This window comes from Poecile atricapillus, chromosome 1 (assembly GCF_030490865.1).
Source record: "Poecile atricapillus isolate bPoeAtr1 chromosome 1, bPoeAtr1.hap1, whole genome shotgun sequence".
Classification (NCBI taxonomy): domain Eukaryota; kingdom Metazoa; phylum Chordata; class Aves; order Passeriformes; family Paridae; genus Poecile; species Poecile atricapillus.
The window spans coordinates 83,215,978-83,231,985 of record NC_081249.1 but is presented as its reverse complement, the minus strand read 5'-3'; the positions used below and the strand labels follow the sequence as shown (position 1 = coordinate 83,231,985).

Genomic DNA, 16,008 nt, shown 5'->3' with positions numbered 1-16,008 from the left:
AGTTGCAGAGGCTGGAACTGTGAAAAAAAGGACACTGAGCAAGGAAGGGTCATGACAAACAAGTGTAGAAGAGGCTATAAAGGGAGTAATTGTGGTTTGCTTTACACATTGACATCTGGAGGACAAGTAGTTGTCCTGATTTATAACAAAAAAATACTGGTTTTGTGTAGTAGGAAAAAACCACTGGATCCTTCAAGCACTGAAGTCAGATGGTGAGGGATCTTGTGGATGTTGTAGGAGGTTTCCAGTGCCATTAGATGCCATCTGGGTGTAAGTCTGGGTCTTTTTGCACAGCAGGGAGGAAAACTGAAAACCTCATAGGGCTCCTCTAGGCTCTCTGTGTCTGTTCTGTTTCTCAGAGAATTCAGCTGACACATCATAACACAACTCCTGCCCTTCAAAGCAATCTGACTTGCAGAACATTTAGCCCTCTGTGTTGTACTGTCTGCTCAAATAAATATTCTGGAACCAAGAGACTGCTGAGCAACTTCTGTGGTTCTGTGGCAGCCCTTCCCATGCACTGTGTGGGGCACAGAGACCTGCAGTAACACAACTGCGTGGTAACACTGCTCAGTGCAAAGCTACCTGTCCTTGCTTCAGTTTTCCTTGGCATTTCGATACCTGGTTTCCCCTTAATATACCTGGGCATGTAATAAATACTGCCTTGTTCTGAGAAATTTGCTGTTGTACTTGACTAGCAGTTCTTACAGTTTGTCTGGCCATTTCTTGTCTGCTGGCAGTATCATGGTCTGGTCTAGCACAATGGAACTGTTCCTAAACTGGTGTTCAGCAGGAAGGCAGTTGTGCAGAGAATTCACCAAGGCTACGGTTAGTTTATGGATGTCTTTGGATGTTAGTTTATGGACGCTTTTTACAGATAATGGAGAGCAAGGACGACTCAGAATGCAACCTCAACTTGAAATATTATTCCTTGAAAGACTCTCCACTTGCCCAAGATTAATCTCCAAGTTTCCTCTCCACAGGCCATGTGTTGGCCTCCTCTGTGTGCCAGTCTACTTGTTAAAAGCTGAAACTGCAGAAACAAGCCTGCCTAGTAATCCCTTCCATTAACCCCTTCCTTTTTCTGTCCCCTTGTTTTCCCTAGTAGGACAGAAGATGGGTTTATGTGCCATGCATATCCCGAGGAGCTGTTATTTTTAACCCTTTTGCTTGTTTGTTCTGAGTGCTTGCCACACTGTGTGATTGTCACATATGTCATGCCTTATGCTTCCTCAAGGTTGTATAACCCATATGCTGCATTTTCTGTATAGTTGTTTAAAGTCCTCTTACAGAGATGAAGGGCCCAATATGCTGGGAGCTTTCTGTTTTTCACACATATTCCCTGTCTGCTTTCCCTCTGTGCTGTCTGCTAGATTAATTCAAGTTTCATATTGACATTTATATGTAAATATTGTATGATTATAATTTGTCTAATAGTTCTCAAGTCCTTTGAACCATGGGAGCTTACAGCTTGTGTTTTTCTCAACCACCTTACTGTACTGTTACTTGAATTTCTTTCTAAAATTTTAACTGTCTTTCTACTCTTTTCCTCTGTGGGTACTGAGTATTATGTATTAGCAGGATTTATTTCTTTGTGTTTGCTGTTCTGTGTGAAGATCAGGGAAGGTAAATGAGTTACTGGTAGTTTTGACTTGGATCAGTCCTGAGGCAGGTTGCCTGGAAATTTCTTACTGCATTCCCTCCTGTTGGTCTGTAACAACTCATTTTAATTTTTTAAGATTTCCATACCAGAGAATCAAATCAAGGTATCTTTAAATATTGGAAGCAGGGAGCAGTGTTTGCTCCTTTGTCTCATTTGGTCATCTAAATGAAGGTGTGAACTCTCCAAAATTAAAGTAGTTTTTGACATCCTTTTCTTCTAAAGTTATCAAAGATCACCAAGAACACTTCCTTGCTCTCTTTTCTGGTGCTCTGGTTCCATTTGTCACTTCTGTTTTGGCTCCTGTGTTTTTTCTCCAACCTTCTTCATGTCTTTTCCTGCTTCAATGCCCTACATTTTCCCAATTCTGGTTCTCAAAAACCTGTAAAGTGTCTCCTGAAATGTGTTGGCGTTTTCTGCTTTTAAAATTCACCTCTACAACCGCCTTCACAAGTCAGAAGATAATTGAAATCCCTTTTAGGAAAAGGCAGATTTAAAAAAAAAAAAAGTAGAAATTGAAATAAAAACACCCCTTTGTCTTATCAATTCAGTTAGGGTGAGATCTCAACTAATGTTAAACATCTCTCACCAATGAAACCTTATTTTTCATTTAAGTTAGCATTTTCCCACCCTGTTGCACCCCAAAAATATTTTCATTCACAAACTCTGATGCCAGTGGGAGGGAAAAAATGTAAATGTGTTTCTAAACTTAGCAAGAGGCTGTGGTAGACTTGGTTCCCTTGAGAGGCAGTGGCTGTCTGATATTCCCTTGTGCTGGTGCAGGGCACTGTTAACCAGCTGACTGATTTCTTCCATGTGCAAGGCAGAACTCGCTGGGTTTGGAATCATACTTTCATTTTTTTCTCTCCATCTTCTGAGCCAGCTTGCTTCATGGCAGGAGTTGAATGACAGGATCATACTCCCAAGGAAAACAGCAGCAGCTCTCAGCAGACTGGGGGTGTTCAACAAAAATTTGAGTGCAAAATCAGTGACTGGTCCCTGCCAGTTACATATATGGGTCCACAAGAGTTCAGCCTATGACTTTACTGTGGCCAGAAGGAGCTCTGATGGCTTGAAAATAGTCATCTAGTCATATGTATGGCCTTAGTAGCATCTGCTTGAGTTATGTGGTGCTTCCATTATCTGCTCCTTTGGTTTGAGCCAGCATCATTCAACAAACCCCGGATTGAAAATGGAGCTGCTTGGAGACTGTTTTTTTAATAACTGTTATCTTTTTAATGTAGTTTCAATTAATCCTGTTAGTCAACTTTTCCTAATTAGTTATTAAATTGAATTTTATGGATAGGCCTAAATTATCTTCAGGTATACTATATTTAGTTCATCTGAAGGATAAATGGTGTGCATAAATATCTGGGAGGTAATTAAGAAATTTGTTTCTGGGGACCCTCCTGGTGTAGTATGGTGTAGTATGTGACCTGCCATGTGCAGGCACGGCTGTGTCATCCTCAGTCCCATATGAAGGCACAAAAACTTTTAAATCAACTCCACTGGTCTCATCAGCAGAGCTGCAGATGCTTCAACTCTACCAGGACTCTACTGTAAGTGCTGCAGTGAGTAGAGCATCTCCTTGCCTATATGGAGTTTCAAAGTGATTCTAAAAATGTGCTTGCAAAACATGAGAGCATAGAAAACAAATCAGCAGAGAAAGGGAATCCTTCTGCTTCAAGGTACTGGTTAGTATTGCAAGTGGCATCCAAGTTTCGGATATGGACGCTGAGAAGTATATAGAATTGATTTTACATTGTTTAGCAAAGTAGATGATACAATTATTGCAGAATTAATTTAAGTATGCATAATTATCAAATTTAGTCTTTCATATGTGTGGCTTACATTTTAAGAGCAATGCTTTAGGAAACAATTTATTGGTGAGAATTTAATTTCTCCTGATATATAGTGCATCTTACTCTTTATGTGCTTGGTGGTATGGCTTCATTTCTTTTAGACAGTATCCCTAGAAAACTTTTTGTCTGTAAGATATACTAAAGTTACATTTTGTTAAAATATAACTTGGGTTTTCTATATTTTCTGTACGATTTTTGTATGTTTCATCAGATATATAAACATTGCCCCAATAGATTATTTTACTCTATGACATAAATGTCTACTTATTGAACTTTAAAAATCAATATCACAGAAAAGTCTATACAGTGGGGGTTCTATAATGTGTGGCTGTAGTGATCTCATCTAGAACAATAACCTGGGGGAAAGGATTTGCCTCTTCTTTGAGGCATCTCTTACATAGATGAATACATTAAGCAGAGACTCATTCTGCAGAAGGAAAATTGAGTAATTCCTTGTGTGAAAACTTTGGATTGAGAGAGGAAGAAGTTTTCTGAGGGAGTCCAGTAAACAAAGTTACAGCTCTGTAGTTTTGTGTCAACATTACATACCTCTGATTTGCTGTATTGTAGTGATTACCCATTCCCTGACCAGTAACATAAACCGCAAACATTCCTGAACTGCTTAAAAAATTATGGAGTCATAAAGCAGTAAAATTTACAGAATTATGAGTTAGTTTGGGTTAACAGATAACTTCTTGTACAAGATCCTGTGGAATTGTAAAAGCTGTTTTATTCCTTAAGATTTTTTTCTTACAATTGTATTAAGATGTTTTGAGTATGATTTATTTAAACAAAACAATAATGCATTTACTGACTGTAAGAATATGTGTGTTTTGTAGGACTGTATCTTCTGAATGGTTCTTATAGAAGTCATCTTTCAAAGCCAATAGGATCAATTTAAACATAGTGTCATAAAATACAAAGAAGCAGTGAAAAAAATTAGATCTATGTCCAGCAGGCCTCATGGGACACAGCTGATGCTGACTTTTCAGTGGTCTTTTGTTCACAGACAAAGGACCTACTCAGGATCCATACAGAAGCCACCTCTTGGGATATTAAATTGTGTGTTCAGTGGATTTGTTGTCTTGCTTGAATTTGGTTTTGGTATCAGTACTGGAGAATAGTGATACCATAGAACAAAGAGTTTTTTGGTTGCATTTCTAATATACCCTGTAAGGTACAGTATTTATTTTGGCTGCTATAAATTATCTGTGTGCTTTATTGAATACTGTCATGCTTACAGTCCTTCTTGAAAGCCACCAATCCCTCATTCTTCTTGATGAAAATAATGTGTGGGAATTCAGATTCAGAAACTTCTGTTTAACTGGGTGACAGGGAATATGGTTCTTATTTGGCTATTGTGCTGCAGACCAGGCAGTCCATTCTTGCACTTAAGCTTTGTAGCTGCAAAAGAAAAAATACTGGATGTCTTCATATGTTTTGAGTAACACTGGGTGTTGACAATGGTTATTATTTTGGGGAGAGTACTGAGCATTCCTTCAGCTGTGCCATTTTATTACATTATTTCCTATTGCTCTATGTTGTGCAGGGGTAGGCATGTGCTGTGCTGGTGTTGAATAGGATTGTGCCTTGGCATGCTAAATACTGTCAAATCCATCTGAAGATCCAGTTCTGAGTAACTTATAACCAGGAGAGTTCATCAAGAAGGGGGAAAATTCTTTTTTGAAAGCCTAATCTGGTGACAAATTGACTGGAGATTCAAGTAGTCTCCATAAATCCCTTGGCTTTTCGAGAGTGCTCCAGTAGTAGTGGTTGCACAGCCCCTCTCCCTGACATGCTAAAAAACTCTTGGTCAGGATATGCCTGGGCATTCTGATTGAATCACCCAGCACATGTCAGCCATCACTGGTTATTTGGAAAACTAGATACACTGCTGCCAAGTGAGATTGTGCAGGAAAAGAATGCAGCTCCATGCTGGAGCTTAGGGATGGTGTAAAAATTAATGTATCCTATTAAAGCTAGAAAGGAAAATTAGGCAGGAAGATCACTAGTTGTTGTGGGATTTAGATTTAGCACTAGAACTGTGCTCTGTTGTTGGTTGTTCAGTTTGTAGGACTCTTCTGAGGTGAACAAAAAGTAGACTTTTTGCATCTTCATGAATTGAAAAATAGTATTTCAAGTGAAAATAAAAACTGTTCATATCCCCAAAGGATGCTACCTTTGTAGCATTGTACTTTTAAAAATAAGAACTGTACACTTTAGGAAAGGAATGATTAATGAAGGAGGGAATGTCAGCATGCTTCCCTAAGTCACTAAGAAAGAGGGAGTGCTATCTGTGGTATGGAAGAGGCATTTGCATCCCATTTTCCTAATTTCTCAATCTGCTCTTAAAATGTGTCCTCAGTACTGGATGCTTTGCAGTGGTTTTCCACCACTCCATGGCTTCACTTTAATATGAGTAACCATGGATTCATTGCATATGCATGTCTGTACTTGAGAGGAGGTGAATTACTGATTCTGACCCATGCTTTAAGTTACGGGCTAATTATTTTATTGGGGGTGGCCAGAATATTCAGTGTACCTATGAAGGTACAGGTGTCCCAGGTGGGTCAGGCACAGTCATGAAGTCAGTGAAAGGTAAATTTGGTTTTAAAGGTAAAATTTAAAAGGTAAAAGTAAGGTTTTAAGGGCAAAAGAAGCTGAGCTCACATGCAGAAGTAGCTCTTTGTACCCAGCCATATCCCACTTTGATCCAGAGCTTTGTTTCAAGGCTGTGCTTTTGGTTTGGATGATTTGATGGAAGCCCAGCACAGGTATTGTGATGTGGCCTTAAAAGAGCTGATCTCTCTCTCACTGCATGGGTTATAAGTGGTCCTAAGTGCAATTGCCCCAGTCCTTACCTGCCCCAAGGACAGCTATCATAGATAGAAGGGGTTCCTCCTGGAGACCCCCTCAAGATGGGATCAAAGCAGAGAATTGCAAGCTGCTCCATTATAATGTCTAGACTGCTGTAAAGTGTTCCCTAATCTTCCTATCTATGTGATAAGTACATGAAGTTGGACTCAATGATCTTGGAGGTCTTTTACAACCGTAATGGTTCTATGATACTATATATTTATATATATGTCTGTGCACATATCCTTTTCTTTCATTATGTTTTTCATTTCTCTGATTAAAATGCTTGTGACCAGCTAGAATTTCTGTGAGGAGAAAGAAAAAGCATTGCATCTTTTTAAACTTTAATGATTGATAAAATGTTTCCCTTTTTTAATTTGAGAATGTAATCAGGTTACAGAATACAAGTCATGTTTCTGCCCCAATGTGAACTCCTCTGGTTGTTACATCCCAAGGCCTTTATTGCATGGAGTCATCAAGACCCTGAACAAAGACAGTCAATCTTTATATAGTGAAAAAAAAGCTTTCTTTTAGTTATTTAGCAAAAATAATAATTCTAAAAGCAATCTTTTTTGCCTTTCCAAGCATTTTACACTATTTTGTTGAGTTTATTCTAACCAGAGGAATACGACCCTCTCCTAGTAGTGAAACTTCCATTGAACTCTAATGGAGGAAATCTAGATTGAGGCACTTTCTTTTAATTATTAATTTTGTTTTTTTAGTGTTTGTGAATCTTACTGAAAACTTGGTGGCAATACAATTACAAAAGCATGTGCAGATATCTCAGTGTCATATATATGTTTGTGTTCATTTCTGGAATCTGTTTGGGAGGGGGAGAAGGACAGATGAAGTCTGATTCTCCATGTTCCTCTATTTTCTTCTCTGTAAGATGGCGATGTTTGGATTTCATGCAATTTTACATGTCACTCATGCTCTTGGCAAGTGACTACACAAAGATAATAGCAGACGGAGACACAGAGCTCTGCTCCTCTGGGCTCTTATAGAGAGGCTGGATTGCTCTCTTTGAGCCAGCACATGGATGAAAGTCTGCTATCAAAGCCTCATTTACCAAAGAGGTAGATAGCAATTTTATGTATTGAGGGAGTAGAAAAAACCAGCCTCACTCTTGGACACCTGCCTTTCAGATACACATTTGTCAGTCACAAAACAGAGAACTGAGTGCTGCAGATGCAAAGCAAAGCACTTTCATGTCTTTTCTGAATATGCTTTAAGGCCAGTTTTCCTGCATGGATATCTATAATGGTTATTGTCTATAATTTTGTACCTTCTGCAAGTTGTAATTTGGTCCAGGCCCCATAGCTTCCAGATGGTTTTGAATAAATGGAAGTTGAGCACTTGTTATAGATGCTGTTCCAAAGATAATTTTCCCATTAGCATTTGTGGTGTTGCATATGTTGTTAATGACATACAGCTAATGACATAAAGCAATAACATCACCATCCCTGGAAGTGTTCTAAAGGCATGTGGATGTGGCACTTGGGGACATGGTTTGCTGGGGAACACAGTGGTGCTGCTTTAATAGTTGGACTCAATGATCTTGTAGGTCTTTTCCAACCATAGTGATTTTATGATTCTATAAACATTTGCTGTAAATGTTCCTTATATGTGTGAACAGTGCCTCTCAAAATGTGTAGTTAGCATTTGAGTGTTTAGATACTTTCCAGAGCCAATAAAGACATTGTTGTGCTTGGGTTTTTGTATTTTTTTTAGATACTGACCGAGCTTTAGTGCTGCTGGAGGAATATTGCAAAAAACTACGGAAGCCAGAAGAGCAACAATTGAAAAAAGCCATCAGAAAGGTGATGGGCATCTTTAAGAGCAGCTTGTTCCAGGCACTTCTAGGTAGGTACTAATGTCTAATACTAGGTGCACTCTCTTGGAGGTCAGAGCTAGGTTAGACCTAGTAACTTTCTTATTAGTCACTATTTATTTTGTGTTTATGGTGAAAAGTGTGTTAAGGTGATCCTTACAGGCTCTCTGAGCAGAAACTCAGTGTTCTGATATTTCAAAGGTATTTTTTTACTTTCAGAGAAAGAAAACTAACAGAAACCTAACAGAAGTTAAGGTATTGAATAGTTACTCCTAAACCTTGCTACTTTGCTTTATTTAATGCAAGATACTGAGTCAGAGTAGGATATAACTGTTTATGCAAAGCTGAAGATGAAGCCATCTCCACAGGTAAATGGCCAAAGTTTGCTTGATTTCACTGGCACCAAGTAGCATTGAAAATTTTTGTGTCTTTTGAATTATGTTTTTGTGAAAAGTGAGAAACTAAGGGAGAAACAGAGAAACTAAAAAATGAGTTAAGAAAATTGCTCCAGGACACAGTTTGGCAGAATGTTCCCATTCATGTGATGTTGCAGTGTTCAAATAGATTTGCTGGCATATCACTCAGTCTTTCTTCCACTTACTTGAAGATCCCCATTTCATCTTGCAAGTGATGTTAAAATCAAGGGCTTGTTGTTTTGGAGCTTTATATAAAGCAACCTCCATAAATTGTTAATATAATGTTTTCAAGGTCATGAACATACCTGTTTGCCTTGGCATTCCTGATGTTCCTTGTTCTGTGCCTGAGCTTCCAGTTATGGGAAGTGGTGACTGTGACTGTGCATGTCCCTTGCTTTACCTCCCTCTGCCCTTTTGCTCACATTGCATGGCTGTTCCTTCACACACATCTATATTTTGTGAGGAACTTGCCTCAAGGGTGCATTTCCTAACACAAATCATATTTGTGGAAGCACACATGCCTTCAACTTATGGCTGTTTGAAGCCAGAGTATCAGCTGTCCTCCTTGCAGAGCTACAGTCAGGACCAGTTATGGAAAAATTTTGATTAATGTCATAAAAGTGGAAGCACATTAATAATGCATTAATACTGTGAAGACAATGGAGGTCTGGAACTAGTTTCAGGAATTTCTGTAGCATTTGTTGAAAATATGTATTGCCAGTCTCTAACATTTCCTGCAAATGGAATTGATTAATGATAATGCTATTTCACTTGTAACTTTTCTTAACTTCTTTAAAGCGATTAGCTTTATTTTATAAACTCTACATAACTTTAATGCTCTGTATGCTTTTAAAAAGGAAATAGATTCATAATTGAATTGAATTTACCAAATAGTTGTAAATAGATTTGAAAAATAAAAAAAGCTTGGTCCTTTCCATATTGTTTTTATGAAGGTGACTATGGATATAGAAATGTATACTAAAGAAATATACCAGTCACAGAAGTGACATTAGCTGTACACTTGCTTCTGCACTACTTGGAATAGTTAGAATACTTCAGAGTATTCTAACAACATGTGTGCTTTGTGTGTGGCTACGCTACAAGATCTGCTGATGTATTACACATGTTAGAAATGAAAAAGTGATTATAGCTACATTAAAGTTGAAACAAAGAAGAACTTGCATCCTTTGATTGCTGCAATAACAGGTTGAGGAGTATGGTGTTACAGAAGTTGGCATTTTATTTTGTGGGCCTTTAGATGTCTTTTCTTTCTTCTTAAATGCTTCCTTTTATAGAAGAGATTTGGGAATTGTGAGACATGTTCAAAGTCTTTCATTATTACATTTGGTTTGTTACTTGGTCGGTCTAGATTCTGGAACAATACTGAAGAGGGATCTCCCCTCTGTGAGAGGAGACATCCTACACATTTTAAATGTGGTAGATGATATTACACAATCAATAATGAGATTCTTGCATAATTAGTATTTAAAAAGACCCTCACTTCCATAACATCTGTTTTAGCTTCATGGTGTAATTTCTCTATTCACCTATAAATCAGACCACCATTCCACACAAAGGAATACCTAATGCAGAGCTTCTGGTCTCTTTTTAAGTGCTGTACTGCTAATGTTTCTTTGTCTTTTATATTTACAGACTGTCTAATGGTCTTGAAAGCGTCCATTTTTCTGTGCCTGATTTTAATGAGTCTTAATTTCCAGAGTCTGAGTTCATTGCTTTCCAAAACTCTCTCATTTATAGCTGTCAAATATTGGTTTTATCCAGAATGATTGACCTTTCCAATATTTAGGCTGTAACTACTAATGAAAAATGTGATTTTTGTACACAATCTTTAACCTGGATGCAGAGATACACATTCTTACCAGGAATAGAGTTTACATATCTTTTTTATTTTATGTGCCAAATTCAATTTTTGTAGGTCCCAGAGCTTCAGTGGAATTTAGTTCCTTTACAAATAAATTAATCCATTGTAACCATCTCTGTCCTTTAAGTGTGGGTTCAATTCTTATTAACTTCCAAAAGGCTTTAAAAATCTGTAGGATGTCTTAAATTGAGTATAACAAGAACAGATAAAGAAAAATAATAAGAGTCACTTTTCAAACCTATTGCTGTCTAGTTCCTTTTATTCTCAAATTTATGCTTGTGTGATTATGCTGATTTGATTCAGTTATCTTTGAACTTGGCTTCTCAATGTGTGTGTGTGTGACTATTTTTATCTTCAATGTGTTTCATAAATATTAAATGTGGACTACTGAAGTGGGGTAACATGAGAGAAAGGAAGATTCAATATTTTTCTTCCATATATTGTTTGCATGCAAGAAGCCACTACAATCATGTAAGGAAAAGTTCTGTAAGTGATTATTGAAGGATCATCCTTTTACATATTAATTCTGGTTCAAAAGCATTCCCTTCTTCCTTTGGGATGTTCTTGTTGCAGGACTTCTTGCTACAGTAGCTGTGCTCAGTGACAGCTGAGTTAGTTGCTAAGAGGTACATTTTCAAAGTGACATGTGGAACTGCAGTCTCTGGAGTCCCACTTACACTCCAGTGACCCAAACACAATGCTTTGAAAATCCAGCCTTAAGAGGAGGGAGAAGGAGCAACTGTTCAGAAGGAGCATGCAAGGGGAAGAACATGAATTTAGATATTGACATTACTCTTAAATTAATTCTAGATTTCTTTTACCAGAAGGATTTTACCTATTCTTCTATGGGCAGTGAGGAGTTATGCTGTTTTTAGGACCTTGTAAGTATTTTTCCTTTTTGTAGGGTCATCTTTCACTAGCTGATATTAAAATCATAAGGTTCTCTTAAATTGTAGCACATGTGCTGATGAGAACATTTTTAAAACCCTGCATGGAAGAGGAAATGAAACCTCCAGAAATCCAAATGCCTCATTTGTTGGGATTGTCTCATAATGGGGCATCTTGGAGACATCATGCTGAGATAAAAAAGGGAAATCATGAAAGAGAGTAATAATAGTCATTTGGATGTGTCAAAGCAACCAAACATTTTTTGTTACAGTTCTGTTCTTTAGGAAACTTCATAAATTTTAATAATGCAGTACATAGTTAAGTAGAATTTATTTTGAGAAACCTCTGCTATATATTTGTCTAGCCTTCATTTCATTAAGAAAAGTGCATGATTCCACAGCTTAAAGGGTGGTTCTGTGGAATGAGAATGGATGAAAGAGGTTTATATCAGGGTTGTTTGGGTTTTTTTGTAGATACATCTCTATAAAACATCATTTTGTTTCTAGTAGGAATTAAAGTGCCACAAATAACTGTAATCATCTTATGCAGTATTAGGTAAAAACTAATCTCAATAGGTTTTTCTAAAATTCGGATAAACCCAATCTGCAATTGGTGACGTATTTCCTGAGGGCTTTGAAACCATGTCTTATGTTTTTTTCTCATGCTTACGTAACTTTGCCTGAGTTTTAAAATACCATATTTCCAATTAAAATCTGCATCACTTTTTTTTTCCTAAGTGGTATTGTACCATTTTTGCAGAATAATGTGGATGTTCTAAAACTGCTCTGAAAAATTGCTGTAGTAAACATTACTGTTATAGAATTTACTCACAATCTGTGTCACAGCCTGCACTTAGAGACTTAGGGTACAATGTTACATTTCCAGTAGGCTGGTTTTTTTAGACTCTTCCTCATCCAGCTCACTATTAAATAAACCTTGTAAAAATCCATTTTAAAAGAGTGATTGTGCCTTTTAAATCAAGTCAAAAAGGAAGTCAGATGATTTTTCTGCGATCACATATTACTCTTCTGTTAAAAGATTGTATAGATGAAGTGGAAGTATAACTCAAAAGTTGTGTATTGTAGTGTTACATTAGTCTCCAAAATTTCAGAGACCTAGTTAAATCTTGTATTCTGCCATGTTGTTGGAAGGTACCTAGGACAGATAGGGTACATAAAGAGAACATTTCAGAGCTTGAAAGCAAGTTTCCCTTTGATTTAAGTATTTTAGGACATATGTATCTATTAAAAATAGCATAGCCTTTGGGAAATGCAAGTATTTATTATACCTAGCATGAAGCAAGCCAAGAGCTTGATTTCCTATGGATTTGTCTTAGTTTGAATGACCTCAGTGTCTACAAAGTTGTGAGCTGGGACTGACATTTTTCTTGCCTTTAGGTTCATTGTTTAATTTCTGGATAGTTTAGAAAAAAAACACTGGAGAGGAACATGTCATAGGAGTAATGGTGGAATGTTGAAATATGTCACTGTCATAAAAAGAAAACTCTAAGAATGAAAAATTTTAGAGGAAGATTTTGATAGGCATAGCCAGGCATGTCAACTAAATAATGATGAAAAATATCCCCCACGTTATGAAGGCTTTAATGCTGAGAAGAATGATGATACTGTTGACCATATAGGGAGAAGAAGAAAATATAGATTAGTGGGAAGAGAAGGGATTAGTTTAGGCATGTTGTGTTTGAGGAGAAAGTTTTTAATTAAATTTGAGAATAGAGGGAAGGAGGTAGGTCAGGACTGGGAAACAGATGTATGAAAAGCAGGATGCATGATAAGAAAAGCAGACCTGCTTCACAGTCCTGGGCTGGAGATGGGGCCGGTACCAAAGTAGATGTGAAGAACAAATAAAGATGCCAGAAAATGCAAAAATGGAGTGGTGGTCATACATGGGTAGTGCTGAGATTTGCACAAAAGGCATAGAAATAATCTATTAAATACTGAAGGTTGTTATTGTCTGCTCCTGTGATCTTGTCTTTAAGAAACACTGCTATCATATTTTCAGGTTTTTCTTCACAACCACCTTTGAGCAGACATTTAACATTCATGGCATCACAGAAAACAAGGCAATGTCCAATTTTGGAAGGTTCCTGATAAAGCTACTAGTATTGAAGAAATCCAAATGGAGAACTTGTTTGACAGTCACCTTTCTGAGGTGAGGCAATGGTGACTGTCACTACTAACCATCTTTCTCAGTCCATAGGAGGAAGCATGGTACTTAGTGCTGTGTCAGTGTTTCAGGGACCAGAAGGACATGAAATGAATTGCTGTGCTGGGAGACTTTTCAACAGGAAAGCACAGCTAGGTGTTACCTATTTATACTTCCAAGCTTGCTCTCAGTAGATGTTTTTGTCCTGGTCACATTCTCAGTGTGCTCAACTATGTGCAGTGCTCCTGGATGTAAGGTCACTTGTCTCCTATGTAATTGCTCTCTAGACTTACTTTCAGTATGCTGGTTTTTGGTCACTGCCAGGCTGTTTCATCCACAGTAACAACACTGAATTCCTCAGGTGTTAATCCAGTACAACTGAGCCTGTGCCCAGCCCAGGGACATTAAGCAATCCTCTTGTGGAGGGCCTGCATCCACCATTCATGATGTCAAAGAATAAACCCCTGTTGTTTTTGCTTGCCTGAGATCATCTGTTGGGGTGATTCTCTCAGAGATTTATATTCAGATCTTCCCTGACTGAGAAATGCAGATTCTTCTATAGCTGTATCTAAAAATATTTAAACCCTCCCTGACTATTAAAAATGTCGAGGAGCAAAAGAAATGTGCAAAACCTCTTCAGTGCTCTGTCACATTTGAGAGATGCTCAAATGACATGTCTGACAATGGGGAAGCCTGTTATTACTCTGCACAGAGTCCTACTTTCCCAAACTGGCATCTTTCTTTGTTGCAGCATAAATTACAGCAGAACTGAAATTGAAATTCAAGGGCAGCTTTTGTTTTGCCTGAAGACAGCTGCAGCTGCTTTTATTCTTGAAGTCCAATTCTCTTAGTAAGCAAATTTTGTGCTTTCTCTCAAAAGAGCTAAAGGTAGTGCTCGATCTTTGGGATGGTTTGAAGCTGTGTGATCTTTTTCTTTTATGAGCTTGGGGCTGGATTGCAGCCAGCTGGAGAGACTAACGCCTTGCAGTTCTCCGGTGAAAGTCTGGTCACAAGGAGTGGACTGTTTGTTAAAAAAGGGAAAAAGGCGGATTTGTAGTAACTGGTTTCTAGTGGATTTTGGCCCACTGCTGTTTTTGCTTCCATGGCAGTGCAATTTCTCTTGCATTTTTATAATTTCTCTCAGTCTCTTACAATTATTCCCAACCCACGGTGCCTGTGGATACTTAGGAGGAAATAAGGCTTCTTTTCTTCTATTAGGTTGCATTGACAGCGGGCTGAGGGTCCAAATTTTGCTGGTGAGAGCTGACAGGTGGATGCACGTGGAGAAAGAAGACAGACAGACATCATGTTGCTATAGAGGGATTGGAGTGAAGATATCTAGAGATGGGAATTTGAAAGAGTGACAGAGTGGGGCAGGTTGGAATGGACCACTGGAGATCACCTAGTCCAATCTCCCTGCTTAAGCAGGGGTTCCCTAGAGCACATCACTCAGAATTGTGTTCAGATGGCTTTTGCATATCTCCAGGGGAGGAGACCCACAGCCTCTCTGGGCAACCCTTGTGTTTCACTGACATATGAAATATTACAGTTTTTCTTAGTTGTGTCTGTGATAGAGGAGCTGAAATATTTCTCAGAATTGCTTTAGTCTTTGGTACTTACTGGATGTTAAGGTGATGTCTTACTGGTTAGAGATGAGGAGCAAAGAGAGCCAGGGCATGGTGCTCTCTGTTCTTGCTGGCCAGCCTGGTGATGTGAGTAGCCAGCTTCTCAATATTAAAGCTGTTTCCCACCTTGAGGGTGGGTGTGTGCAAAGATGTGGGAATCTTGTGTGGGTACCCTAAATCAGTTTTTATTTGAAAGACTTTAAATATTAAAAGTTTGTGAATTACCAGGAAAGACCTAAACCTGAAACTGAAGCTCTGCTACCTCTTGCTTTTATGGGAGTGAATGCTGATGAACACTGATAAATAGAAGATCCCAGCCCAGGTCTGTATCTGGATTCTCAGCCTATCTAAGTACAAGAAGAAACCGATTACAGCACTGATACAACCTGGGTAATACATAATCACTTGTAATCCTAATGCAACCCTCTGCTCGTGTTTTGCTGCCTTTTAACCCATGAATGATAACATTTACATCTCAGACAAGGAATTCAGAACCTTTCAGGACTTTTGTGATTTGAAATGCAAAAACTGTGCATTAGAAATAAACCATTTTTTATATGAGCGATGTGATAAGTGTTGAGGTTGTTGGTTTTCAATATCCAGGAAAGAATAAAAGCTCTGTTTTGTTTCTGTAGTTGTTTTTTTTTTAATTTTGTTTTGTTTTTTTATTTAAAGTGCAACTTGGCCATATGGATTCTGTATATAATTAGAATTAATAAAATGCAGTTGCAGCAGCTGTTACTGTGTGGCTGCTGTCCCAATGTGAAGCTTTTCTTTCTCTTTGCATTAAATAGGGATAGCCCTATATTGTTGGTTTGTGATGAG

The 16,008-nt window shown here is 38.0% G+C and overlaps 1 long non-coding RNA gene across 1 annotated transcript in view; it reads left to right on the top strand.

The window, feature by feature from the left end:
* Window positions 1-16,008, top strand: part of LOC131575444 (uncharacterized) — a 60,326-nt gene that overhangs the window by 10,078 nt on the left and 34,240 nt on the right. The window contains exon 3 of the long non-coding RNA XR_009276804.1: window positions 8,110-8,241. This is a non-coding gene — a long non-coding RNA (uncharacterized LOC131575444). The remainder of the gene's footprint in view (window positions 1-8,109; window positions 8,242-16,008) is intronic.